Below are 26,373 nucleotides of genomic sequence, written 5' to 3'. Positions count from 1 at the left end.
GCTGTGCGGCCCCCCAAAGAAATGCCACCCCACACCATAACTGACCCACCGCCAAACTGGTCATGCTGGAGGATGTTGCAGGCAGCAGAACGTTCTCCGCGGCGTCTCCAGACTCTGTCACGTCTGTCACGTGCTCAGTGTGAACCTGCTTTTATCTGTGAAGAGCACAGGGTGCCAGTGGCGAATTTGCCAATCTTGGTGTTCTCTGGCAAATGCCAAACGTCCTGCACGGTGTTGGGCTGTAAGCACAACCTCCACCTGTGGACGCCGGGCCCTCATACCACCCTCATGGAGTCTGTTTCTGACCGTTTGAGCAGACACATGCACATTTGTGGCCTGCTGGAGGTCATTTTGCAGGGCTCTGGCAGTGCTTCTCCTGCTCCTCCTTGCACAAATGCGGAGGTAGCGGTCCTGCTGCTGGGTTGTTGCCCTCCTACGGCCTCCTCCACATCTCCTGATGTACTGGCCTGTCTCCTGGTAGTGCCTCCATGTTCTGGACACTACGCTGACAGACACAGCAAGCCTTCTTGCCACAGCTCGCATTGATGTGCCATCCTGGATGAGCTGCACTACCTGAGCCACTTGTGTGGGTTGTAGACTCCGTCTCATGCTACCACTAGAGTGAAAGCACCGCCAGCATTCAAAAGTGACCAAAACATCAGCCAGGAAGCATAGGAACTGAGAAGTGGTCTGTGGTCCCCACCTGCAGAACCACTCCTTTATTGGGGGTGTCTTGCTAATTGCCTATAATTTCCACCTGTTGTCTATTCCATTTGCACAACAGCATGTGAAATGTATTGTCAATCAGTGTTGCTTCCTAAGTGGACAGTTTGATTTCACAGAAGTGTGATTGGCTTGGAGTTACATTGTATTGTTTAAGTGTTCCCTTTATTTTTTTGAGCAGTGTGTATATGTATATACACACACATACATGTGAATATATTTTTGGGATTATCAGAAACAATTTAGCTGCTAATTGAATATAGGGGAAAACTAACAATCATTCAAAAGCAATGTGACCCTATCCCTGTCTGTGCGTTTGACCTGCTAGTAATCAGATCTGCTTTACTGGTGATTAGGAGGATGTTCTCTTTTCTCACTAGACTCCACAGTGTGCGGTTATTACTACAGCTAGTCAGAGATAGTCTAGCAGGACCCGGAGTCATGGGGCTGATAGCAGTCAGTGGGATTGATCACTGGGGCTCTTTAAGTCATACTAAAGTCAGTCAGTCACCCAGGCTTAATCGCTGGCTATACTATTAGATATGAATGGCAATTTGAGCTGTCAGTGATGTAATAATGAATGCCTACTTAGTGAGACTTGGCCTTTTTTTTTATTCATGTATTTATTTTATTTACCAGCTCGTGAGGTTACTTTGATTCAAAGTGTTTGTTACTAGTGTAAGTGGCAAAGCAATTTTATCAGTTAGGAATGGAACACTTCTGTCTCTCTTTAATGAGTTTCATTTCCAATGATCTCTTAATTATGTTGGGTTGGTGGAGCGTTAGCCTTTTGTACACTTACACCTCATTGGCCCTCGATCAGCGATGCCCTGTTTGACAAACTGTCTAAATAAGCCACTAACTGCTGGTAATAAACCTTCTCTAATGGGTATCCGCGTTTGCACTCGCAATTAGAAATCATTAAGATGCCTCTTTAGGGGCACACAGCCAAGGCAATTAGCCAACTAGCATAAAGCATTTTTAAGATAAATACTCCAACATGTTGAAAGTTTTATGAGTTCTTTAAAATGTTAAAAAATGATCTCCTTGGCTAGACGGGAAGGAATGGTCACACATTTTATAGATTGTGTAGTCTCTCTCTTTTTTAATTGCTCTTTTTAGAGAACTAAACCTCTGCTTTAGACTGGATAGGTGTCTGTTCTGCAGAGATTCAATCATGCATTTATCATTAACATTTATTGTACTACAGTACATGTAAGGAGCCATATCTAATTGATTACCAAAAATTATCTGACGCTTCAGGACAGTTTAGAGGAAGACAATTCTATCCCATTTGCTTCCACATTGTCTACATCTATACACCTTGTACAGCTAAACATTCTATTGGTGCCACTTGTTTCACCTGCTCCCTGATGTTCTCTCTGTGATATGTCTCAGGTCTTCTTACCCTGCGCGTCCCCAAGGAGACCTCAGGGGAGCACTTTGAAGGGCTCCAGATGCTGACCAGTCTCCTGGGTCCCAACGGCTCCCGCTCACCCAAGCCTCTGTTGGAAGACCTGGGTATGTTGAAGAGTATCCTGCCCCCAGTTTTTCATAAGGTATCTATCTGAATTTCTCCTATCGGATAGGATTAAATGCATAGAAATAGATTAAATAGAATGGACAAATCATTGACTTGAATGGGGACCCCTGTTTTATTCATTCTAATTGTATACATTTAATCTTATGCAATAGGCGAAATCCAGATAGATAACTTTCGAAAAACTGGGCCCTGGTTGATGATACTGTTAGATTAGATTAATTTAGCAGTATGTGGTTGGAAGCCTTATTGATGTTTAAATTAAGCCCAATGAAACTGCTTGAGTAAGCACATCACTGAGAACAGAAAACCCCACTGGATTTAGTCATTGGTGATTTTAGTAATTCAATTTGGCTGAATGGTTTGGTTTCTCAGGAAGACATTGATGCTTTACATTACAGAGGCGTGCAGTGGGAGTGTGAAAAGTGAGGAAGAGGATGATGAAGATGGGTTTGACTGGCAGGTTGAGCAGCAGGTGGACATGGAGACCTCGAAGGAGCAGCTGATAGAACTGCAGAAGTATGGCTTTGGGAATCAGAGGTCCGGAGTTCACTGGACTGCAGGTAAGGTCATTGGCTTGTATGAATAATGTATATGTAACAAAATAACTGTAAAAAAAACTAAAATGTAAAACAAAGTTACTTTTGTCCTCTGAAGAGGTGGATGGGCCAATAATTATTATATATATTTTTAAATAATACAATGACTAGAAATGAGCAGTGGAATGGTTTATTTTGGAATACTAGAAATGAGTAGTGGAATGGTTTCTTTTGGAATCACTGCTAGTAGGTTTAGAATGTGATTGTTATAGTTCACATAAGAAAGGCCAGGAGTTATTCCTGATCATATAAGCAGGAAAACATTACATCAAGTACATCATGTGAAAATCTAATGGAGGATTGTCCAATCAGGAGGAGTTGAGTGATGTCATCGATGTCCGAAACCCAGATAGGACCACAGCGTCAGAGAGGAGACGGGAAAGGCTAGACGCCGAGACGTCCATATTCTGCCATGACCATTACCTACCTGTGAGTTATCCAAAGAATAGGACCCCATAATTTAGTAATTATATGACATTTAACTACTGCACGGATTATATACGTTTTATTACATTATAATCTGTCATGACACCGACCTGTTTGTCTCTGTAGTGCTGACCTGTTTGAAGACGAAATGATCCAGGGTCAGCTGAAGTTCTGCCCATGGTGGTCTGGTCTGAGCACAGACTCCACCCTGCAGGGAGAGGCAGGTGAGCTCATCCTTTCTCTCTCCTCAAAAAGCACTACATGTAAAGGGATAGTTCATCCCCAAATCAGGTGCCAACACTTTACCTTCATTTGATCTTATATCTGTGGTATGCTGTAATTAATATAGTAACCTATAGTTGTAGCTCAGCTCAGACAAAGTAAGATTCCCACCAGCAGGTGGTGTAAAAATACAGACAACAAAGAAGGAACTTGACTTGATAAAGTATGTTAATGTATACGCAATTAGTACTGTTTGTACTAAACATTGTATATTCAGTATTCTAAATAGTTTTTCTGGGTACTGTTAGTTGTGAGGTTGTGCTTTCACAGTAGGTGATAACATTTCACTGGATTGATGATGAGATTGACATTAAGACTACAGAGTTGGTTCTTTAAAGGTAATTTGGAAATGTGTCCCTGTTGTATTGGTTCATTTGGTTGCCGTTGTTTTTAGAATGTATTCTCTCTAGAATAGATCCTCATTTCAGTTCTCAACTGTTAGAGCTTTCCTTAAAATGTATATTTCAACACATTTGCCCTTTTCTTCCCAGCCATCCCACTATCCAGACTCCTATCTATTGCCAGGGAAGGAGAGTTGTGACATAGGTCGAGTGGGAATCTTGCAAATAGTATATATCTCCATTGCCTCACTCTCCCACAAATCCTCTTTCTCTTTATTCTTTCTCTGTCAGTCCATGACATATGAAATTGATGAGTCATTTAAAAGGTGTGATCCAGGGCTGGCTGGTTGGCTAGGCCCCCAGGTTTGTTTGTTTTCTCTTCTTTCTCAGATGAGAGCGATAAGGGTGTATGGAGCCTCACTGCTCCACTGTGAGACAATTCAGTTGTGCCATCCAGCTCACCTAACAGCCTACTTATTCCTCTGCTCCCACCGCCTCAACAAACACATGGCCAGTAGCCACAGCTTAAGTCAGTGCAGGATGTCGTACGGTACACTCGGGAAAGGATTTAGATAAAAACAGATAGCATTATGACAGGAGGGTGCGTTGGGTTGAGAGTGCCAGGATCCCTGTCTGCCTAGCTCTGGAGAGATCACATAATGACCAACAGCCATCAGTCAATGCTACGCAGCACTGATACACAGCCCATTAGCGGCAGGCAAGCAGGAGGAATCCAGCCCTCTAAAGAACATTACATTTCCCTGCAGCTCTGTGGACTCCCTCTTCTCATTCTGCTTTCTGAGATAGAGCACTCAGCCTTCCCCTGCCTGTCGAGTAGAGTGTTGGTCAGCAAATGTTGCTGTTTGCAGTAAAATCTTGATAGCATGCTTAGGATTTTAAATGTTTGATCACATGTCATGTGGGAAGGCTAACTTCTTATGCTTTCACATGTTGACCTTCTTCAGCTTTTTTCCCTCCCTCACCTCCCCTAAGACAAAGATATACAGGTAACTGCCAAAATAAAGGAAGCACCAACACAGTGTCTTAATAGGGCGTTGGGCCACAACGAGCCAGAACAGCTTCGATGCACCTCGGCATCTTCCATGAGAAATTCCATCGTTTGTTGTTTTGTTGATTGTGGTGGAAAACTCTGTCTCAGGCGAACCTCCAGAATCTCCCAAAAGTGTTCAGTTGGGTTGAGATCTGGTGACTGAGACAGCAATAGCATATGGTTTACATTGTTTTCATGCTCATCAAACCATTCAGGGACCACTCCTGCCCTGTGGATGGGGGCATTGTCTTCCTATTGGGCCATAGCCATGGTAGCCAAAATAATGCCCAAAATAATTTTTTAAACATGACCCTAAGCCTGATGGGATGTTAATTGCTTAATTAACTCAGGAACCACACCTGTGTGGAAGCACCTGTTTTCATTACGCTTTGAATGCCTCATTTGAGTAATGAGACAGTTACCTGTATTTGTCAGCTGACAGATGGGTGTAGGCACTAGTGCTAATGAAGTAGAAACCCCCACCCTGGGCCTGTGTGCCCCCTCTCTCTCCCCTGTGTCGAGGCCAGAGCACTGACAGGCCACAGCTGTCCACTGTGTCCAAATGACCTGAGTGGCCAGGGCTGATCGGACATGACAGCCCTGTCTCGACCTGCAGCACTTCTTATGGCTGGTTTAGTGATTCATCACTATATTCATTGCATTGACTCGCAGGTTCACTGCAGAAAATGAAAATCTCAAACAATTGTGTTTTCAGTTACATTTCAAGGCATGATGTTTGAATATAAGGCAATCAACATAAGCTTTATTAAAGTTTCTGAGGACCCTGTGTGCCCCACATTATTCTGAACTACCAAAGTCATACGTCAGAAGCTCGGGCTAGGGCCATGCCATGGGGCAAACTGCTCAGAAGACTGGAGGAACTATGTCACAAATTCATTTCCATTCATCTTACCCCACCCTCCCTCCCCCCTCACACTTGATTGGCTAGGATCAAGGTTGAGATTAGTGAGTGCCGTGGAGATTGGATACAATTGGATGGAAGATCTAATGGGACATATTATGTCTCTTGGATGGATGGAGCGCTGCGGCTGCATTATGTAGGCCTAGTTAGCTTGTGATTTGACAGTTTAATGGTCAGCAGTAATCCCACATTCATCCTGTTTTAAATACGTAACTCTTTAGTTCAGTTACATGTGGGGAAAAAAACAGGAGTTATAGCTGCTGATGCCCTCTTAAGTCTTAGGCTAGATATCACTGAATGACAATGTGCATGTATACACTTTTTATTGCATCTTGATATATGTTGGACTGTATTAATGCTGTTCTAATAAATAGACAAAGGAACCTGTTTGCCAGCAGCCGTATCCTTTTCCCTGATCATTTAAATGGACCAGGTCAGTGTGTGTTTTCTACACAGAGGCAGACAGCTGGATGTGGGTTAGTGGGGCACAGAGTTTCTCCCCAGGGTCCTGGCTGATCTCCCGGGCGGTAGGGGAGGTGTGGTGGGGGGGAGGTGCGTGTGCTCTGCTTGGCCAGGCTGGGATGCTGCAGCTGCACTGGCGAGGGACTCCGGTACCGTCTGCAGGGATCTAAGCCCTGACGTAATGCAGCAGGAATCCAGTTCCCAGCAGAGCCAAGAGCCCAGTGCAGCCAAGAGGATCATTTGAAACTGCTGCTGCGGTGTGTGGGTCTCTGCGTGCCTGCGCGCTAGCCCACACACCCAGCGCCCCTCTCACATCAGGGGCTCAACATAGGGGCTGTCCCCCCTCCCCACTTGCACCCCACACAACAGGCAAAGGGAAGGATTGCTTTCAGCTGTTCCATAAGCTGCAGAGAAAGTGCTGACTTGAGTCTGTTCTTGCAGATTTTCAGCTTGGTTTTCAGCACTGAAAGTTGCAGATAAAACTTTACCAATATAATTTGGGTCGAAGGGTATCTTGATCAGTTACTGAGGAAGAAACTCATTAGGGACTTGATTCTCTCCAAATGAACTGACAACATAGTAGTGTTCTCCTCCCACACTACAGGACATGGGCTTCCAAATGAATGCATTTGTAAAACAGGTCAGGATGATTAGGCCTTTGTAAAACCCAGTGAGTGTAAGTGTGGACTGTTGTTTTGCAGCAGTGTCCTTCACTGATGATGAGAAAGAGCAACTGAGGAAGTTCACCAACCGTTCCTACTTCCTGGACAAGAAGGCCTGTGTCCAGGTGTGGCTCAGCTTGGTGGACATCATCCTAGCATATTGCTACGAAGTGCGCACTACAGAGGGAGAGCACAATGTGAGTCAACGACCGACAAGAGATTGTCACATTGCAGTTGGACTTGAGTGGCAAATCTCTTCATCCTCCACCATGTCAAAGCTTTAACATGGGCTTACACCAATATCCTGTAGGGATTTTGAGAGCTCAATGTTGTCTTAATGTCACTAACCCCTACTACAGTCCTTTGCGGCACAGATGGAGGTAGACATAAGAGAGTAAAGGTCTACTATGAGAGATTGTCTGGTTAGGAAAACAGAAAGGAAATTCTGCACACTGCTGCTCATGCTCCCAGGTGATATGTATTTATATTAACTGTTGTGTCTTTGGCATCATTAAAGTGAAGACTGTTATTTTATCAAATCAATTCTCTGTAATTATTATTACGTGATTAAACTAATCATGTAAATGTAATTAACTAGGAAGTCGGGGCACCAAGAAAAATCTTCAGATTACAAAGTTATAATTTTCCTAATATAACTTTTCAGATATTTTAATATCTGATCAATTAGTTTTCTAATTAATGAATTATTCTTTACCTCACGTTAGTCTCATTCCAAACATCATAAATTGTTGGTTATCTGCACGAACCCAGCCTTCACTATGAATCATCCATACATCAATTGTCCTAATCGTTTATTTACTAACTAACTAAATAATCACAGAAATGCATAAACAAACAAACAAAGTAGATATGGTTACAAGGAAATGATAGGGGATGTGCCCTAGTGGGCTAAACCGGTATGGTAGACAAAGGGACTGAGAAGGGCGCGAAAGACAAAAGACACTACACAGTTGATAATTATAACAATTGAAATACTAACCCTTTGCACATGAAAGCACACTCATTCGGGAATAATTGCAATCAATATATATATTTACGCTCAGTGTGTCGTCATGATCTCTGTTGGAATCGTCCGTCTTTCTGTTGGAAAGTTAATCTGAACTTCTCTCTCTCTCTCCCATGAAGTCTTTCCTTGTTAGAATGGATACTTCAGAGTCCCATTCAGAAATGTTCTTATAGAATAGTGGTTTCGGCGGTTGTCGGTCTTCGCATTCAGTCGACATAAATTCTAGCTGCAAACTAGTAATTAGTATCGAAGATTTGCTCTTATTCTGTCGGTATCGATAGTCTCAGAGTTGAACCATTTCCACCAGTGTAGCCAATGTTCCACGTGGTTTGGTTAGGAATTCAACAACCGAGGAATGCATGGTCTCTACTCAAACCTTAGCCCTCTCGGTAATCGAGGTACGCTTGGTCTGCAGTGGGCTTCTCCAGATGGGGTTTATATTCGGAACAGCAGAAAAGGGCTGTCTCATGACACCAGATCAATGTCTGTGCTCATGGGGCGGGCCAATGACTTAGTTAAATTTGAAAGGGAATTGGATTCTCTTTCATTAAACAGTTTAAAATCACATTACATAATTTCACAAATAGTTTCATCTTTACTCATTCATTTTATAAAATAATTAGATGCACATTTCATGACGGAGACTCTTGTATAAACAGAGTTATGGTAATGTGGCTGTATTGTCTCTCATGAGGTCACAAATATTAGACAAAATGGACCGGTCATAGCTGGATTCTCCACCGACCGTTTACACATTCTCCAAAACATGGATATTGTTCAGTTCTCAAGTTCTGTGAGGTAGAAGTTCCTTTGTTCTACTGTGAACCCTCTCTCTATACTGCATGAGGGAGAGAGTCTCCTCCAGGAATTTACGACCTGAGATAACAGAACCTGGGTGTAAGAGGGAGAGCGGGGGAAGGCACTCGCTATACCCAAAGAGGGCCACGTCATGACATAACATTTCAACCTTTAGGTCTTCATCAGGCATCCATATCACAGGTGGGGGTGGAAGGTCCTATATATAGGGGCAGGAGGAAACAGGAGGTAAAAAATGTATAACATAGGTTCACAATATTAACATTCAATGTATCAAAATATATGATGGTGGCTACTTTGAAGAATCTAAAATATATTTAGATTTGTTTAATACTTTTTTGGTTACAACATGATTCCATATGTGTTATTTCATAGTTTTGTTGTCTTCACTATTATTCTACAATGTAGAAAATAGTAAAAAAATAAAGAAGGAAAAACCCTTGAATGAGTTGGTGTGTCCAAACTTTTGACTGGTACTGTACAGAATTGGGTCAGACCCAGAGCTGTAATTCTTAGTACTGCCATGAACACATACTTTAGACAGCTACCTGTGAAGTCATCTATGAACGCTCTATTAACATCTGGGGTGTTATGGCCAGATACTCCATAGAGATTCTGGAACAAAGTAGACTTTTCCAGAGATTGTGTTCATCTAAAATAAAGTATCTATAATGGACACTGGAGACTGAGTGTTTAAGAGTGTGTGACCTGGACCTGCCTGTTCTTGGTATCATAGCGTCCTTGCTTATTGTAGACACATGTTGTGTGTTTGACACCTTGATTCTCTGAAGACATTGACCTCTGATCTCTCAATGTATGACTGTAGGTTGAATCACCGTGGACCATCGGAAAACTCAGTGGCACTCTCTGCTGGCTTGAGGTAAGTATTAGGGGGGCAGTCCGTAATTATCATTGATTATACTACAGCATTGTTTAATACTTGTTTCTGATTGGCTATAAGGGCATTCTAGAATGGACATTAAAACCAGATAATGGGGCATTTGGAAAAGATATCGGGACACCTTGCAATAATATGCACCTACACATGCAGACCATACCAGCTACAAAGTTACAGAAAGATAAACCAACAACCGCACAAACTGAAATTGGATACATTGTAAACGGCAGGTCCAAAAAGGAAAAACTTAGCTAACTAGCATTGATTTGTTTTTGCAGAGACATAATCGAACGAACGACTGGGTCGTGTCTCTAGCAACCAAAAGATTAGAAAGTATGAATTTATGAAGTATGAAGATTAGAAAGTATGAACAAACAAAAAAGTATTTCTACCAGTAAATTTCTGATTTCATATTGCTTTCTTTGGCAACTGTGGTATAAGCGGGACAAACACCTCTGTTCTGTACATTACCTTGGAAAAATGAACTCTGCAAAGGGACATTCAGAGACTTGTCCCAAAGCCACACCTGCGTTGTCTTGGCTGTGTACTTAGGGTCGTTGTCCTGTTTGAATGTGAATCTTTGCCCCAGTCTGAGGTCCTGAGCGCTCTGGAGCAGGTTTTCATCAAGGATCTCTCTGTTCTTTGCTCCGTTCATCTTTGCCTCGATCCTGACTAGTCTCCCAGTCCCTGCCGCTGAAAAACATCCCCACAGCATGATGCTGCCACCACTGTGCTTCACCGTAGGGATGGTGCCAGGTTTCCTCCAGACGTGACGCTTGGCATTCAGGCCAAAAAGTTCAATCTTGGTTTCATCAGACCAGAGAATCTTGTTTCTCATGGTCTGAGAGTCTTTAGGTGCATTTTGGCAAACTCCAAGTGGGCTGTCATGTGCCTTTTACTGAGCAGTGTCTTCCGTCTGGCCACTCTACCATAAAGACCTGATTTGTGGAGTGCTGCAGAGATGGTTGTCCTTCTGGAAGGTTCTCCCATCTCCACAGAGGAGCTCTGAAGCTCTGTCAGAGTGATCATCAGGTTCTTGCTCACCTCCCTGACCAAGGCCCTTCTCCCCCAATTGCTCAGTTTGGCCGGCCGCCAGCTCTAGGAAGAGTCTTGGTGGTTCCAAACTGGTTCCAAACTTGGTGGTTCCAAACGACACCTGTCGACAACTTCTGGTGAAATTGGAAGGCGCGCAATTCAAATAAATAATCATAAAAATTATGGATATTAAACATCTAGGTACATACAAGTGTCTTAAGAAGCTTAAATTCTTGTTAATCTAACTGCATTGTCCGATTTACAATAGGCTTTACAGCTAAAGCATGCCATGCGATTGTTTGAGGATGGCGTCCCACATCAAAATATTTTTCGACCAGCACAGGCTTCATAAAATCACAAATAGCGATTAAATATTCACTTACTTGCCTCCCGGGTGGTGCAGTGGTCTAAGGCACTGCATCGCAGTACTAGCTGTGCCACCAGATACTCTGGGTTCGAGCCCAGGCTCTGTCGCAGCCGGCCGCGACCGGGAGGCCCATAGGGCGGTGCACAATTGGCCTAGCGTCGTCCGGGTTAGGGAGGGTTTGGTCGGCAGGGATATCCTTGTCTCATCGCGCACTAGTGACTCCTGTGGCGGGCTGGGCGCAGTGCACGCTGACCAGGTCGCTAGCTTTCCGGTGTTTCCGCCAACAGATTGGTGCGGCTGGCTTCCGAGTTGGATGCGCGCTGTGTTAAGAAGCAGTGCGGCTTGGTTGGGTTGTGTTTCGGAGGACGCATGGCTCTCAACCTTCGCCTCTCCCGAGTCCGTATGGGAGTTGCAGCAATGAGACAAGACAGTAACTACTAACAATTGGATACCATGAAATTGGGGAGAAAAAGGGGGTTAAAAAAATAAATAATATTAACTTACTTTTTGAAAATCTTCCTCTGATTTGCAATCCAACGGGTCCCAGCTACAACATGCATGGTCGGTTTGTTAGATAAAATCCTTCTTTATATCACAAAAAGTCTGTTTAGTTGGCGCCATCGATTTGAGTAATCCACTCGTTCAACATGCAGAGAAAGGAATCCAAAAAGCTACTCTTAAACTTGAATCCTCAGGTACCCTAAAATGTAATTAAACTATAATATTTCATATGGAAAGAAGTATGTTCAATAGGAAAGTAAAATTAGCAGGTGCGTGTCCTCTTCGTCATGCGCACACAGACTGATTTCCATCTCTGACTCCCAGTACTAAAACTCAAAATTCTTCCTCGTTTGGGAATAAACAAGTCTGAAACCTTGAACAAAGACTGTTGACATCTAGTGGACGCCATAGGAATTGCAATCTGGGAGCTTGAATTGCATATGCCCCATAGCTTTCCATTGTAAGGGAATGGGCTCTCAAAGAAAATAAAAATAATTCTGGTTGGTTTTTCTTTGGATTTTCTCCTACCATATCAATTGTGTTATAGTCTCATACATTATTTTAACATTTCTACAAACTTCAAAGTGTTTTCTATCCAATGGTACCAATTATTGGGCATGTCAGTCAGACAGGAAGTGGAGAAAAATAGACCCTACCCTGAAGAATTATGTAAATAAGGTATATCAGTGTTTTATTTTGAATACATTTGCTAAAATTTCTAAAAACCTGTTTTTGTTTTGTCATTATGGTGCATTGTGTGTGGATTGCTGAGTTTTTAAAAAATGTAATCCATTTTAGAATACGGCTATAACGTAACAAAATGTGAAAAAAGTCAAGGAGTCTGAGTACTTTCCGAAGGCACTGTATATATCCACTGATTGTCATCTCCTACTGGTACACTGGTAGCGCATTGTTTTAGGAGAAGAAGAGGCGGCCAGGTTAAAGATATGATGACAGATTGGTTCCTCTTAGACCAGTGTGTGTGTGCATGTGTGGCTTGAGTGCATCAGAGTGTAGGTACAATAGGAGTATTAGGGTGTGCCCCGGGGCTGTGAACAAGCTCAGGTGTGTTTCCCCAACTGGCAAACAGACGAGTGGGGTGCGAGGTGGCCGTCTGCTCCCTGATCAATGGCGTGTGTGTGTGAAGGCACCAGAGGACGAAGAAGGACGTGTGTGTGCGGCTTATCTTAAACCTTTCCCTGTGAACCTGACAGTGAGGGCTGGTAATCGGACGCCTGAGAGATAGCAGTTTGGCCATAATGGTGATAATGGAGGAAGTGGTAAACTAATGACATCCTGCAGCTGCCTGAAAGCCCTCATCAGTAGAGCTGTCTGCCTGGGAGAGACTGACGGGACCCCATCTCTCATCCACTCTGTCGCTCATCCACTCTGTCTCTCAGCCGCTCTGTCACTCACTCTCTCTCATCCACTCTCTTCCTCATTCTCTCTCTCGAACCCTCTACTTTACCAAGTCTCTTTTCCCGTCTCTCTATTTAACTATCCCCTCCCTTTCTAGATCTCTCTCTCTTTTCCCATTTCTCTATTTAACTATCCCCTCCCTTAGTATTGCTCTCTCTATTTTCCAGTTTCTCTATGTATTTAACTATCCCTTCCCTTTCTATCTCTCTTTTCTCCATTTCTCTCAATCTTTTCACTGTTTCCCTTTCTTTGTCTTTCCCTTTTATTCTTGTCCTCCGTCCCGTCTAACTCTCACCCCCCCCCCTCCATCTGCTAGCTGTTAAACAGCCTCTTAACCGGACAGACAGGGTTGGTGTAGCCGTTAACCCTTTACACTCGTAGCTCTGGCTCTGTGCTTCACAGCGCTGTATGGGTTTTGACTGACAGCCGTTCTGAAATTGAGTACCGCACGACAAGAAGTTGCCACAATCCCTCCTGTAGGGTTTTTACGGTTATGAAAGTCCTGGAAAAGTAATGGAATTTAAAAATGTGTGTTTTCCAGGTCTGGAAAAGTTTTGGAAAATGATATAGTCCGAAAAGTTTGGGAAAAGTAATGGAAATTAATTAAATAATTTCTGTTATTGTAATTTCTTTAGGCACAGTTTTTAAATATCTGATCAATCAAATACAAATCTACATATCAGCCAGGATTGGAATGACACTTTAGCACGTCTGTGTTTGCGCGCATCACCTGCATGTGTGCGAGACAGCTGTTGCTCAAGGAGAGAAAGTCAGACATTGCAGCAGCAGGTATGCTTAGCCTATAAAATATGATTGAGAACAGACTAACTAGGTAGCCAGTTCAAATCATAAACTGAGTATAGCAAACATTAGGAACACCTTCCTAATATTGACTTCAACTCCCCTTTGCCCTCAGAACAGCCTGAATTTGTTGGGGAATGGTCTCTACAAGGTGTCAAAGTGTTCAAGAGGGTGCTGGTTCATGTTGACACCAATGCTTCCCACAGTTGTGTCAAGTTGGCTGGATGTCCTTTGGGTAGTGGACGATTCTTGATACACATGGGAAACTGTTGAGCATGAAAAACCCAACAGCGTTGCTGTTCTTGACACAAACCAGTGCGCCTGGCACCTACTACCATACCTTGTTCAAAGACACTTAAAACTTTTGTCTTGCCCATTCACCCTCTGAAGGACACACAATCACAATGTCTCCATTGTCTCAAGGTTTAAAAATATTTATAATTATTTAACCTGCTTCCTCCACTTCAATTACACTGATTTGAAGTGAATTTAACAAGTTACATCAATAAGGGATCATAGCTTTCACCTGGATTCACCTGGTCAGTCTATCACCTGAAAAGAGCAGGTGTTCTTAATGTTTTGTATACTCAGTGTATCTTGTACCCTCTAGTAACTGTTTTAGGCCTGACCCCATTTAGTCGACTGGTTGATTGTTTGGTTGGTTGTTAGGCTGCTGGTCGACCAAGATTCTTTTGATCCAGCAGTGGCAAATATATAAAAAAAATGTTATGGCACATGAGACACGTCTGATTCATGCCTGTCTGAGTGGACTAATCCATTGCGGAGACCGCGAAGATGGCACACCAGTATCACCAGTAGTACATTTATCGTTAATTACCAGAATTTATCATCTACAATGTTTGTTTGGTTACGGTGATTTCTGTTAATGCATTCAATATATTATTATTATTACAGTCTTACCATTCTCGTTGTACAAGTGGACACGTTTTGCAGAGTGCACAACCTAGCCTGTACTTGTGAGAAGTTTTGGTTAATTTCATTCCATTAAGGAGTTGTCAATTTATTCATTACCGTTTGTTTAGAGTGCTCCTGTCAATCTCGCGCAAATCTAGGCTTATAAATGTGGCCATCTGTGGATCTGATACTTTTTCTGATTGTCTTAACTCCCCATCACTGTGTAACTTCTGAAAGTAGTTTTGCGTTCGCCTCAAACAGCAAGTAAACAAAATCAGTTTTTACATCCATTGAGAATGACAATAGTCCACTCAGCAGGGAAGGGGAAAAAAAGGTCATGCTCTGATCCAGTGGAAACGTCATAAAAAAGACCTATCTGATTACTTCTTATCCCTTGCTCAAATAGCTTAGAGCTCTGTCTGTCTGTCAGGAGCTCACTGGCACAGGAAACTCTGAGGGCCCAGAATATTTTAGACAATGTTGCAAGTTTGCTAGCACAAGCTTCAGCCAGACTAAGTTAATAGTTGATACAATGTTTCAAGTTCTTTGCAGACAGGCCATGCGTAGCCTATGTGATTTATAGGATATATATTTTAATCAATACATTTTCTACTGGCGGGCTGCAAGGTTTTTATTTGTTGCCGCTATGTAGGCTATTTTTACATTTTGCCAATGGCAATAGAAGTTACTTTTAGATTTGTAACATTTTCATTTAGATAGAATTTTGATTAACCATTGATTTAGTAGATATGAAGACTTTATTATACATGAAATTAAACTGTTGCACGAAAATGTGCATATGAAAATCATAACTGGCACGCAGATCAGTAGAAATTGTACGATAACTTGACACTCCAAATGGAAAAGATTGCAGACCATTGGTGTAGCCTATTTCCGTCAACTTCAAGAGTGTAAAGGCAGAGGAGAGTGGGGTAGGGAACAGGTTTATTTCTTCTGGTTAGTCTATATTGATCTCTGGCTCCTTCAGTAATTTGTGTCTTAATTTTTAATTGTAGTACTTAAAGCATTACACAAGCTCAGAAGTCTACATATATTTTATTCAAACATAGGGTGTGTGTATATGGAAAAATACAAGTTAAAAAATGTCAACCAATCGATTGGTCGAAAAAACAGACAACTCTTGGTCAACCAAACATTTTTTAGTCGGGGACAGCCCTAAACTGTTTAGCTATTGTTATCATGTATTAATGTTTTCGTCATGAAATGTCCTCAAAAACTTTCCACCAACAATCGCGAATAAGGCCATACGAAGTTGATTTACTTTTTGAACTATTCATATGATTAATTTAACAGATTATTTTTGACGAAATTAACGATTCACTTCGCCATTGTATTAGTTGAGATTCGGTTTAATTGCAGTGAATGGAATCATGTAAATCAAAATAATAATTTGAATCATGAACAGTGGAAAATATTTGATGTAGCCTTTCTTTTGGATTATGTAGCTTCAAAACTTGTTTTGTAAATACTTCCAATCTATTTGGGCATCCATTATATGGGACGTTGCAACTCAATAGATGCTGGTCAGCCTGCAAAGTAAACACTAAAGTTAGCTACTGTAGCTAAGATAAGTATGACTAACTTGAAAAAAGTATGTTTCCTGAAGAAAATGTGTGGGGTTGCTTCAGCTGAATAAAAAGATTTGTAGCATACCATAGCCATTTGATATTTTAATATATTGAATGTGCAAATTATTTAAAAAGGCATAAAACGTGTTTGGTTTTAATTTTGTATATACATCAGGGTGGTCAACCATCCTCCGGGAGAGCTAATGGTTGTGCAGGCTTTTATTCCAGTCCCCTTCTAAAACACCACATTTCCGAAATGACCTGCTTAACCGGACCTTGATAAACTGGCTCTGATGTGTTTGAGCAGAGCTTGATCAAAAGCCTGCACACCCAGTAGCTCTCCAGACTGAGGGTTGACCACATGTGTTTGATACAGTTGCCTAACAGCTATTCTATTTTGTGGGGGGTTAAGTGCCTTGCACAATGACAAGAAATGGTACATGGGATCAGAGAGCAGCCTTCCAGCATTGGTTAAAAGTCATGGAAAAAAATTGTATGATCCCTGCAGTAATTGGGCAACTTATGCACATTTCTTGTCTGAATGAGGTAAAGGCTGTAAATGAAGAGGACTATGTGTTTTAAGTATTAGACTTTGATGTCATACTAGCAAGCTAAACACCCCTGAGTCCAAATGTGCATTTCCAAATCATAAAACTCATGTCTTAGAGTGTCAACATTTCTGAACACTATGTTTGATGTACAGTTACAAGATGACATGGTGTCACACCCTTGGTTTGTTTATTGTAACGAAAATTTGCCAGCACACACACCTGAATGCACTCATGTCTCCTTTCTATGCGCAACAAAATTACTATCTGTTTCTCTGAATTACCTTGTGAAAGCCTAACACTGTAAGATAATATTTTATTACTTAGCTAGTCATGCTGGCAATAGAACAAGCTTTAAAATCATGCCCGCTTGACCCAGATTGCGATTTATAATTGTCACGACTTCCACCGAAGTCGGTTCCTCTCCTTGTTTGGGCGGCGTTCGGCGGTCGGCGTCACCGGTCTTCTAGCCATCGTTGATCCACTTTTCATTTTCCATTTGTTTTGTCTTGTTTTCCTACACACCTGGTTCTCATTTCCCTCATTAAGTGTTGTGTATTTAACCCTCTGTTCCCCCCATGTCTTTGTGTGGAATTGTTTGTTGTTTCGTGTATGTACACGCTAAACTGGTTTGCGCTGGGTTATGTCAACCCATATTGTGTTTAGTGTTCTTAGTGCCGTGTGTTTGTTCGCCGAAATAAAAGGCTCCTTTGGCTACCCAACTTCTGCTCTCCTGCGCCTGACTCCCTTACAGCCAGTTACGCATACCTAACAATAATGGACCGTTTTTGGATTGTGTAAACGACAACAGTAATCGTGTGATGGCGGGGATGCAGAGTTGTGTTCCAAACTAACCAACTAAAAGTGTGCTTGTTCTAGTTACTCAACGGCACAGCTAGGAGAGCTTGAAAATAACTTTATAGTTGAAGACTTCTTTGAGTCATAAAAGTACATTGAAATTGCTTAGGAACTGTACACACTTTGAAGAGGTGTGTGGCCACTTGTAGACACCAGTTAGACCTCTCACTTAAACGCTGTAATTTGTTATTTTATGTTGCACCTACTCCACATTCTTCAGGAATAGTCTTATCATGTTACTGAATGTATCCAGAGTATTTTCAGATTTTGTTATCAACAAATGCGGCAAATTACAATAAATGTGAAGTGCACATAAAATGAAGTGTTATGTTTTGGATTCAGTCTTGTGGCAGGTGAACTGTTGTGTCCTCACAATTTCCCATTATCTCCAAACTGTTCTCTTTCAATTGCTACCATGGTTATGCATTTCATATTTCTTCTGTAAGAAACATTTCAGTTTATCCCTGTCCATATAGGCCAATTCCTACTGGCGTAAAGGGTTAACCAACCTCCTAACCATTCAGACTGGGTTAGCGTAGCTGTTAACAAGCCTCCTAACCATTCAGACAGGGTTGGCGTAGCTGTTAACAAACCTCCTAACCATTCACAGGGTTGGCCTAGCTGTTAACAAGCCTCCTAATGTTAATGTTGCGACAGTTCGTTTCTGGTAACAGAACAAAATAGTCAGCACATAGTAACTTCTGATTTAGCTGTACTTTAATTAATGCAAACACGTGCGTGGTATATGTGTGGTTCGTATATATACGGTCTCGCTGTTTTACCTCGCAGGGCAAAACAGAGAAGAGAGCGACACATCCAATTGTTCTCTCTTTTATACTGAGAGATCCTCCTCTCCACCCTCTCCGAGCTGGGCATCTCCGGCACCGCGCACGCTTGGATTGCGTCCTACCTGACAGGTCGCTCCTACCAGGTGGCGTGGCGAGAATCTGTCTCCGCACCACGTGCTCTCACCACTGGTGTCCCCCAGGGCTCTGTTCTTGGCCCACTCCTATTCTCGCTATACACCAAGTCACTTGGCTCTGTCATATCCTCACATGGTCTCTCATATCATTGCTATGCAGATGACACACAATTAATCTTCTCCTTTCCCCCTTCTGACAACCAGGTGGCGAATCGCATCTCTGCATGTCTGGCAGACATATCAGTGTGGATGACGGATCACCACCTCAAGCTGAACCTCGGCAAGACGGAGCTGCTCTTCCTCCCGGGGAAGGACTGCCCGTTCCATGATCTCGCCATCACGGTTGACAACTCCCTTGTGTCCTCCTCCCAGAGTGCTAAGAGCCTTGGCGTGACCCTGGACAACACCCTGTCGTTCTCCACCAACATCAAGGCGGTGACCCGATCCTGTAGGTTCATGCTCTACAACATTCGCAGAGTACGACCCTGCCTCACACAGGAAGCGGCGCAGGTCCTAATCCAGGCACTTGTCATCTCCCGTCTGGATTACTGCAACTCGCTGTTGGCTGGGCTCCCTGCCTGTGCCATTAAACCCCTACAACTCATCCAGAACGCCGCAGCCCGTCTGGTGTTCAACCTTCCCAAGTTCTCTCACGTCACCCCGCTCCTCCGCTCTCTCCACTGGCTTCCAGTCGAAGCTCGCATCCGCTACAAGACCATGGTGCTTGCCTACGGAGCTGTGAGGGGAACGGCACCTCCGTACCTTCACGCTCTGATCAGGCCCTACACCCAAACAAGGGCACTCCGTTCATCCACCTCTGGCCTGCTCGCCTCCCTACCTCTGAGGAAGCACAGTTCCCGCTCAGCCCAGTCAAAACTGTTCGCTGCTCTGGCACCCCAATGGTGGAACAAGCTCCCTCACGACGCCAGGACAGCGGAGTCAATCACCACCTTCCGGAGACACCTGAAACCCCACCTCTTCAAGGAATACCTGGGATAGGATAAAGTAATCCTTCTAACCCCCCCTTAAAAGATTTAGATGCACTATTGTAAAGTGGTTGTTCCACTGGATATTATAGGTGAATGCACCAATTTGTAAGTCGCTCTGGATAAGAGCGTCTGCTAAATGACTAAAATGTAAAATGTAAAATGTAGATATTTCCCGCTCAATGCTGGCCTGTCCGAGGGAGGAGGAGCGTGGTTTAAACTTGCTCCTCCTGTCGTCGGCGTGCAGGCTGATCCCAGCGTCGTGACGCACTTCCTGTTGCCGGTTGTAGTTCTTCTTGTCTTCAACAGTTGATTTACTCGTAGTTTATGTACTTAGCATTGTAACATAGCTTCCATAGTATATTATATAAGTTATGCATACAAATAGCCAGTTCAACCCTAACACTAACCATTCAGACAGGGTTGGCGTAGCTGTTAACAAGCCTCCTAACCATTCAGACAGGGTTGGCGTAGCTGTTAACAAGCCTCCTAACCATTCAGACAGGGTTGGCGTAGCTGTTCACAAACCTCCTAACCATTCACAGGGTTGGCGTAGCTGTTAACAAGCCTCCTAACCATTCAGACAGGGTTGGCGTAGCTGTTAACAAGCCTCCTAACCATTCAGACAGGGTTGGCGTAGCTGTTAACAAACCTCCTAACCATTCAGACAGGGTTGGCGTAGCTGTTAACAAGCCTCCTAACCATTCGTACAGGGTTGGCGTAGCTGTTAACAAACCTCCTAACCATTCAGACAGGGTTGGTGTAGCTGTTAACAAGCCTCCTAACCATTCGTATAGGGTTGGCGTAGCTGTTAACAAGCCTCCTAACCGTTCAGACAGGGTTGGCGTAGCTGTTAACAAGCCTCCTAACCATTCAAACAGGGTTGGCATAGCTGTTAACAAGCCTCCTAACCATTCAGACAGGGTTGGTGTAGCTGTTAACAAGCCTCCTAACCATTCGTACAGGGTTGGCGTAGCTGTTAACCGGCCTCCTAACCATTCAGACAGGGTTGGCATAGCTGTTAACAAGCCTCCTAACCATTCAGACAGGGTTGGCGTAGCTGTTAACAAACCTCCTAACCATTCAGACAGGGTTGGTGTAGCTGTTAACAAGCCTCCTAACCATTCGTACAGGGTTGGCGTAGCTGTTAACAAGCCTCCTAACCGTTCAGACAGGGTTGGCGTAGCTGTTAACAAGCCTCCTAACCATTCAGACAGGGTTGGCATAGCTGTTAACCAGCCTCCTAACCATTCAGACAGGGTTGGTGGTTGGTGTGCAGCTGAGTCTTATTTACAGCCAGGCTGCTAAACAGCCCCGAGGGAGAGGGGATGAGCCCTGATGACATGCAAGGAGATTGCGCTCAGAGAAAGGGACCGTCTTAACAAGCCAGAGAGGATGAATAAAAAAGGAAAGCAGAGGGTTCTCTCTCAGCTCTTTTGTCCACCGATGCAGAAAAAAGCCTTGAGCTGAAAAAGTGATTAAGGACCACCAACAATTAAAGGCTGCGGCTGCAGAAGGTGTTTAAGAGTTCCTTGCCTATTTCCCCCTCTATAAAAGGGAAGTTGTTAGTTTACCAAAGAGTGCAATTAGGAGTGGGCAAGCCTGCTTAGTGCTGGGGGGAAGGAGGAAAGCAAGAGGCTGCTGAGCCAAACATTTTAAGATGAAGTCCCTTACTCTTCTTTTGTAAGGTTTCCCTTTTTGAATGTCTAGTGTCTGGCCATGATGAAAATGCAGCATGTCTTTGTTTGTTTTCTTTCAGACTTACAGCTCATTGCAGAAGGTCCTTGTGGCCTTCAGGAGGAGGGTGTTGTTGCCTGCTTTACAGGCACTTTGCCCTGGTCTCTGCAGCCATGCAGGATGCAGCTCGGATCCTCCAGTCAGGTGAGTCTAGACTAGATGATGCCCTCTGTGACCATTCAACCCTGCCATGAGGCTGCCGTGCACCTCCACACCTTAGTGGCCCGTTTGTGCACGCTGGTTAGAGCAGTATTGGCGGCCTCAGTGTCATGCCCAAATAATAAAGGCCTCAATATGGCCTCGTCTACCCCCAATTAATGTGATAGCATAGTTATGCTTAATTTGAAAGCATTGATTTAGTACCACTCTCTTTACTCTGACCAATGTTTTGATGGGAAATTATGTGGTTTAATGCATTTCTGTCGGAAGGCAAAGCCTGCCTGGTAGCTGTGGGCTGCAGCTTGTCTGTTCAATGCTTTGGAGACTGACAGAAAGACTGCTTTACAGCTAACATGCACCCAAATTCATACATCACTATAGCACCACAGGCAGAGCAGAGCAGCCCGTATACAAGCAGAATACTTCCTGCTCAAAACAGTGCACTGAATAAAGTATCTAGAGCAAGGCCTCTCATTTGTGCTGCAGTATAGCATATGTGTAAAAGAAACCTCTCCAACAGAGTTGTCTGTCTGATTCAACCTCTCCAAGCAGGAAGTGTGTTTTTGTTCCATACGGACTCAAACTGTTGACTTTGATATCTCCCAGCACAAAGTAATCTTTAAATCAAAGCCCCGCGGGTAGGTAGATGAAGGCTCTGCCGTGTCAACACATTTAGGATGTCTGTGGAGTGAGATTATCCAGTTTGTGATGATTTGAACGCTCGTCAATGTCTGCAAATTAAAGGTTATTTTAAGCTCCAGATTAGCATTTTTCCGCACCTCATTAGGTAAGGAGATGAGTTGATCAGATGACTGGGAGAATCAGAGAATCCCACTTAGTCACTGTGAAGTAAGCCTCCTTGTACTAGACTGCACTATCTACCTTAATTCTTTAGAAACAAACACACAACCTGTTACAATGGACCGTTTCACTCTCTCTCCTGACGATAGACATTTGTTAATAAACAGTCACATACCCAGTTGTTTCTGTGCTGGAAAATGCAACCAAGCCTAACTGATGATATTAGTCTAAGCAGGCCAACAACAGCAAATGCGTCTCTTCATTTGAATGAGTTTCCCTCTGCAAATTCAACAACATTTTGTTCAGGCCTGTAATTGTCTTTATTTCCGTGCAGAAGCATCAGGTGAGTGAGAGAGTGAGTGTGGGTAATAAGGCTCTCGTTGATAAACTGTAAAGCTACAGTAATGCAGCCTGGCTGGTGTACGTCTGAGAGGGCACCACACGTTTCCTCCCAGCATTACTGCGCACAGCTAATTCATTTGTCAGGATAAGGCAAGTGAAAATGTGTGCTCTAATTTGAGGCACTTAATTTAAACGGCCGTGAAAGCAAACTTTGGTAGATATTAGGAAAACAAACTAATTAATGTCTTGGGGGAGCGGCAGGTTAAGACCTTGAAGGAAATGTTATCCTGGGGGTAAATATTTGAACTGCCCTCTGCCAGGGCAGACTGGGATAAAAATTCAGCCCTGGCATTTCAGCCTCACTGCGCGCGGTGTCTGTCTGTCTGTCTGTCTGTCTGTCTGTCTGTCTGTCTGTCTGTCTGTCTGTCTGTCTGTCTGTCTGTCTGTCTGTCTGTCTGTCTGTCTGTCTGTCTGTCTGTCTGTCTGTCTACTTTTCCTTGTTCTCCTCTGTTGGTACTCTATCTGTGTCAGTCACTCCGTCTGTCACTACTAAGTGTTAATTGCTATTATATATAGAGCCAACATATTCAGGAACTGGCAGTACATCAAATCCACTACACTCACCTCTGAGCTGTCTCTGCTAAGTCTAGCATCCATTCCCACAGACCAGGGGATCACATTAACTCTGCTGGGCCCAGCAACATCCTAGTTGTGAATGAAGAAAGATGACTCGATAAATGCCTAAAAGATGACCATTGGCTCATAATGCCTTATGAAAGCCTAACTACTTATATTGCAAATATAAGTGCCTGGCTATCATTGTCACGTCCTGACCAGTAAAAGGGGTTATTTGTTATTGTAGTTTTGGTCAGGGCGTGGCAGGGGGTGTTTGTTTTGTGTGTTTCGGGGTTTTGTGGTTTATGTTCTACATTTTCTATTTCTATGTGTTTATCTATGTCACGTCCTGACCAGTAAGGGGTTATTTGTTCTTATAGTTTGGTCAGGACGTGGCAGGGGGTATTTGTTTTATGTGGTTTAGGGTGTGTTTGTGTATGTGTTCATGTAAAGGGGGTATTTGCTTTATATGGTTCGGGGTGGTTATGTATGTAGAGGGGTATTTGATTTATTAGTCCAGGGTTTTGGTTATTATTCTATGTTAGTTTAGTTCTATGTTCAGTCTAGTCATTTGTATTTCTATGTTTAGTTAATTGGTGTTGGGGCCTTCAGTTGGAGGCAGCTGTCTATCGTTGCCTCTGATTGAAGGTCCTATATTTAGGAGTGTGTTTGTCATGGGATTTTGTGGGAGATTGTTGCTGTGTATAGCTTTGTGCCTTACCGGCCTGTTCTTTGTTGTCGTGTTTTGTATACGTGTTTGTTTTGGTTTTTCCTTCTTTATCCTTTAATAAAAGAATATGAGTATACATTTTCCCGCTGCGTCTTGGTCTAAACCCTACGACAACCGTGACAATCTAGTTTTTCTATTTCTATGTTTGGGTTTTGGTAGGACCTCCAATTAGAGGCAGCTGGTTGTCGTTGACTCTAATTGGAGGCCATTTCTAGTTGGGTTAGTTTTCTCTTGTGTTTTGTGGGTGGTTGTTTCCGGTATAGTCTGTGCACCTTACTGGACTGTTTTCGTCGTTTGTTTTGTTTAAGTGTTTTTTCTTTATTAAAATAAAGAAGATGATCAATATACCCGCTGCATTTTGGTCCGCTCCTTACGACGCCCGTGACAATCATACATGTCCCCCCCTATCCTAACGGTTAATGTGTCAGTGTGTGTGTGTCTCTCACTCGGTCTCTGTTTTTTCCCTACATCCACTATACTTGATGGCTGCAGCAGCAGATGTCTGTGCTGCTGTGCCTATCATCACTGGGACTAGAAGACCAGGGGACCACACTGCCTGTGCTGGGCCCAGCAACCCCCTACCTGCCAGTTGATTGATATTTTGGCTCAGTATTATATATTACAAACCATTTGCTCATCATTTATTAATCATTACTCCCACGTTTGTAAATGTTAGTAAGCTAGTTATTCACACATGTATATATATATTTCCTTTAACATCCTGTGTTTGCTTCTGTGAGAAATTACACTGGTCACTCAAAACATTTATAAAGTATTTATAAAATATAAATAGCACTCATTTTAGATTAGGGACTGCAAAAAGACCTTACGAATGATTAGTAAATGGTTTATTACTGTGAGCGTAATGATTAATAAATGGTGAACACACAATTTATAAATGCCTTATGTTTAATTACGGATTCTTAAAGTGTTACCCATCCTAGTTGTAAAAGAATAAACACATATTTGACAAAGAACAAAATCACTGAATAAATGCCTCGTAGATGACCACTGAGGTAATATAATACCTTAGAACAGCCTAACTACATATTTCAAATTAGTGCATATCAAGTGTTCCCCCCTGCCCACTTAGTGTTTAAATATTAGGCTACATATAATTCAATAGAAGAAAACAGAGAGAGAGAAGGAGAAAGAGAGACTGACAGTTCCTTAATGGTTTGGCTGTATAAGATAGTCATTGGCTACATTAAGGAACTGTCAGTCTCTCTCTCCTTCACGCTCTCTGTTTTCTTCTATTGAATTTAGTATACAACCTTCTGTGTTTGTCAAGGAATGAAGCCGGGACTAGTTTATGTGAATGGATTTCCAGCTTTGTGCTCAGTTTGACAGTTCTGCGCGTGTATGCATATCTTTCTGCCAAGAAGTGATGGACCTTTCAGCAAATTAAATAAGCTGGAGATAGGAGGGACTTTCCAGCCTTCATTGGCAGTGGCTATGTAATGTAATCTGACACCAAAGTCACTTGTTACTACAGCTCATAAACCCTGAAGAGACAGATTCAGAAGCGATTAAACATTGATCAAACAATGAAAATACACAGACAGTCCCCGAATAGACCATTATTGTAATACATGTGTTAAGTAAAAAATATTTGTGTTTAGTAAAAAGCACTGTATAAATGTCTAGTAGATAGCTATTGCTTTACCTACTGTATGTGTTATAAAGGCCAATCTCACTACTTGTTAGGCTATATTGCAAGTAGCCTAGTGTGTAAATGTTCACCCGAATCCCCCTTTCCTAATTAGCCTATATTTCATACAATATACAACCAAAATATTAGGCCTATCTGTGTCAGTGTGCGTTAGTGAGTGTGTCCGTCTGTTTTCTTCCTACCTCGACTGCACCACAGCAGCTGATCTGTCATTTCTCACAGACAAAGTACATGGACCAGCAGAGCCAGAACTTTTTGCAAAGAAGTAGGTGTCTGTTTTGACTGAGTGACTGGCAGAGAGAGAGCGGTTCTCATACTCTTTGATGATGCGCGTTTAAATTGTATGTGAATTTGCGCCACCTCAGCTCAGCCAATCAGAAAACCGGGCCGCCCCATCTTGGGAGTGAGTCCGGCCGTTGCCCACTAGCCAGCCAAATGCTCAATATACACTGAGTGTACAAAACATTAAGGACCCCCACACCCCCCTTTTGCCGCCAGAACAGCCTCAATTCGTCAGGGTATGGACTCTACAAGGTGTAGAAAGCATTCCACAGGGATGCTGGCCCATGTTGACTCCAATGCTTCCCACAATTGTGTCAAGTTGGCTGGATGTCCTTTGGGTGGTGG

General features: G+C 43.0%; 1 pseudogene; it reads left to right on the top strand.

Annotated features, from left to right (window-relative positions):
* Positions 1-26,373, top strand: part of LOC106565924 (protein SHQ1 homolog) — a 53,941-nt pseudogene that overhangs the window by 2,152 nt on the left and 25,416 nt on the right.

This window comes from Salmo salar, chromosome ssa12, assembly GCF_905237065.1.
Source record: "Salmo salar chromosome ssa12, Ssal_v3.1, whole genome shotgun sequence".
Lineage (NCBI taxonomy): Eukaryota > Metazoa > Chordata > Actinopteri > Salmoniformes > Salmonidae > Salmo > Salmo salar.
The sequence above is the reverse complement of the archived record's forward strand: the minus strand, read 5'-3'. Positions and strand labels throughout refer to the sequence as shown.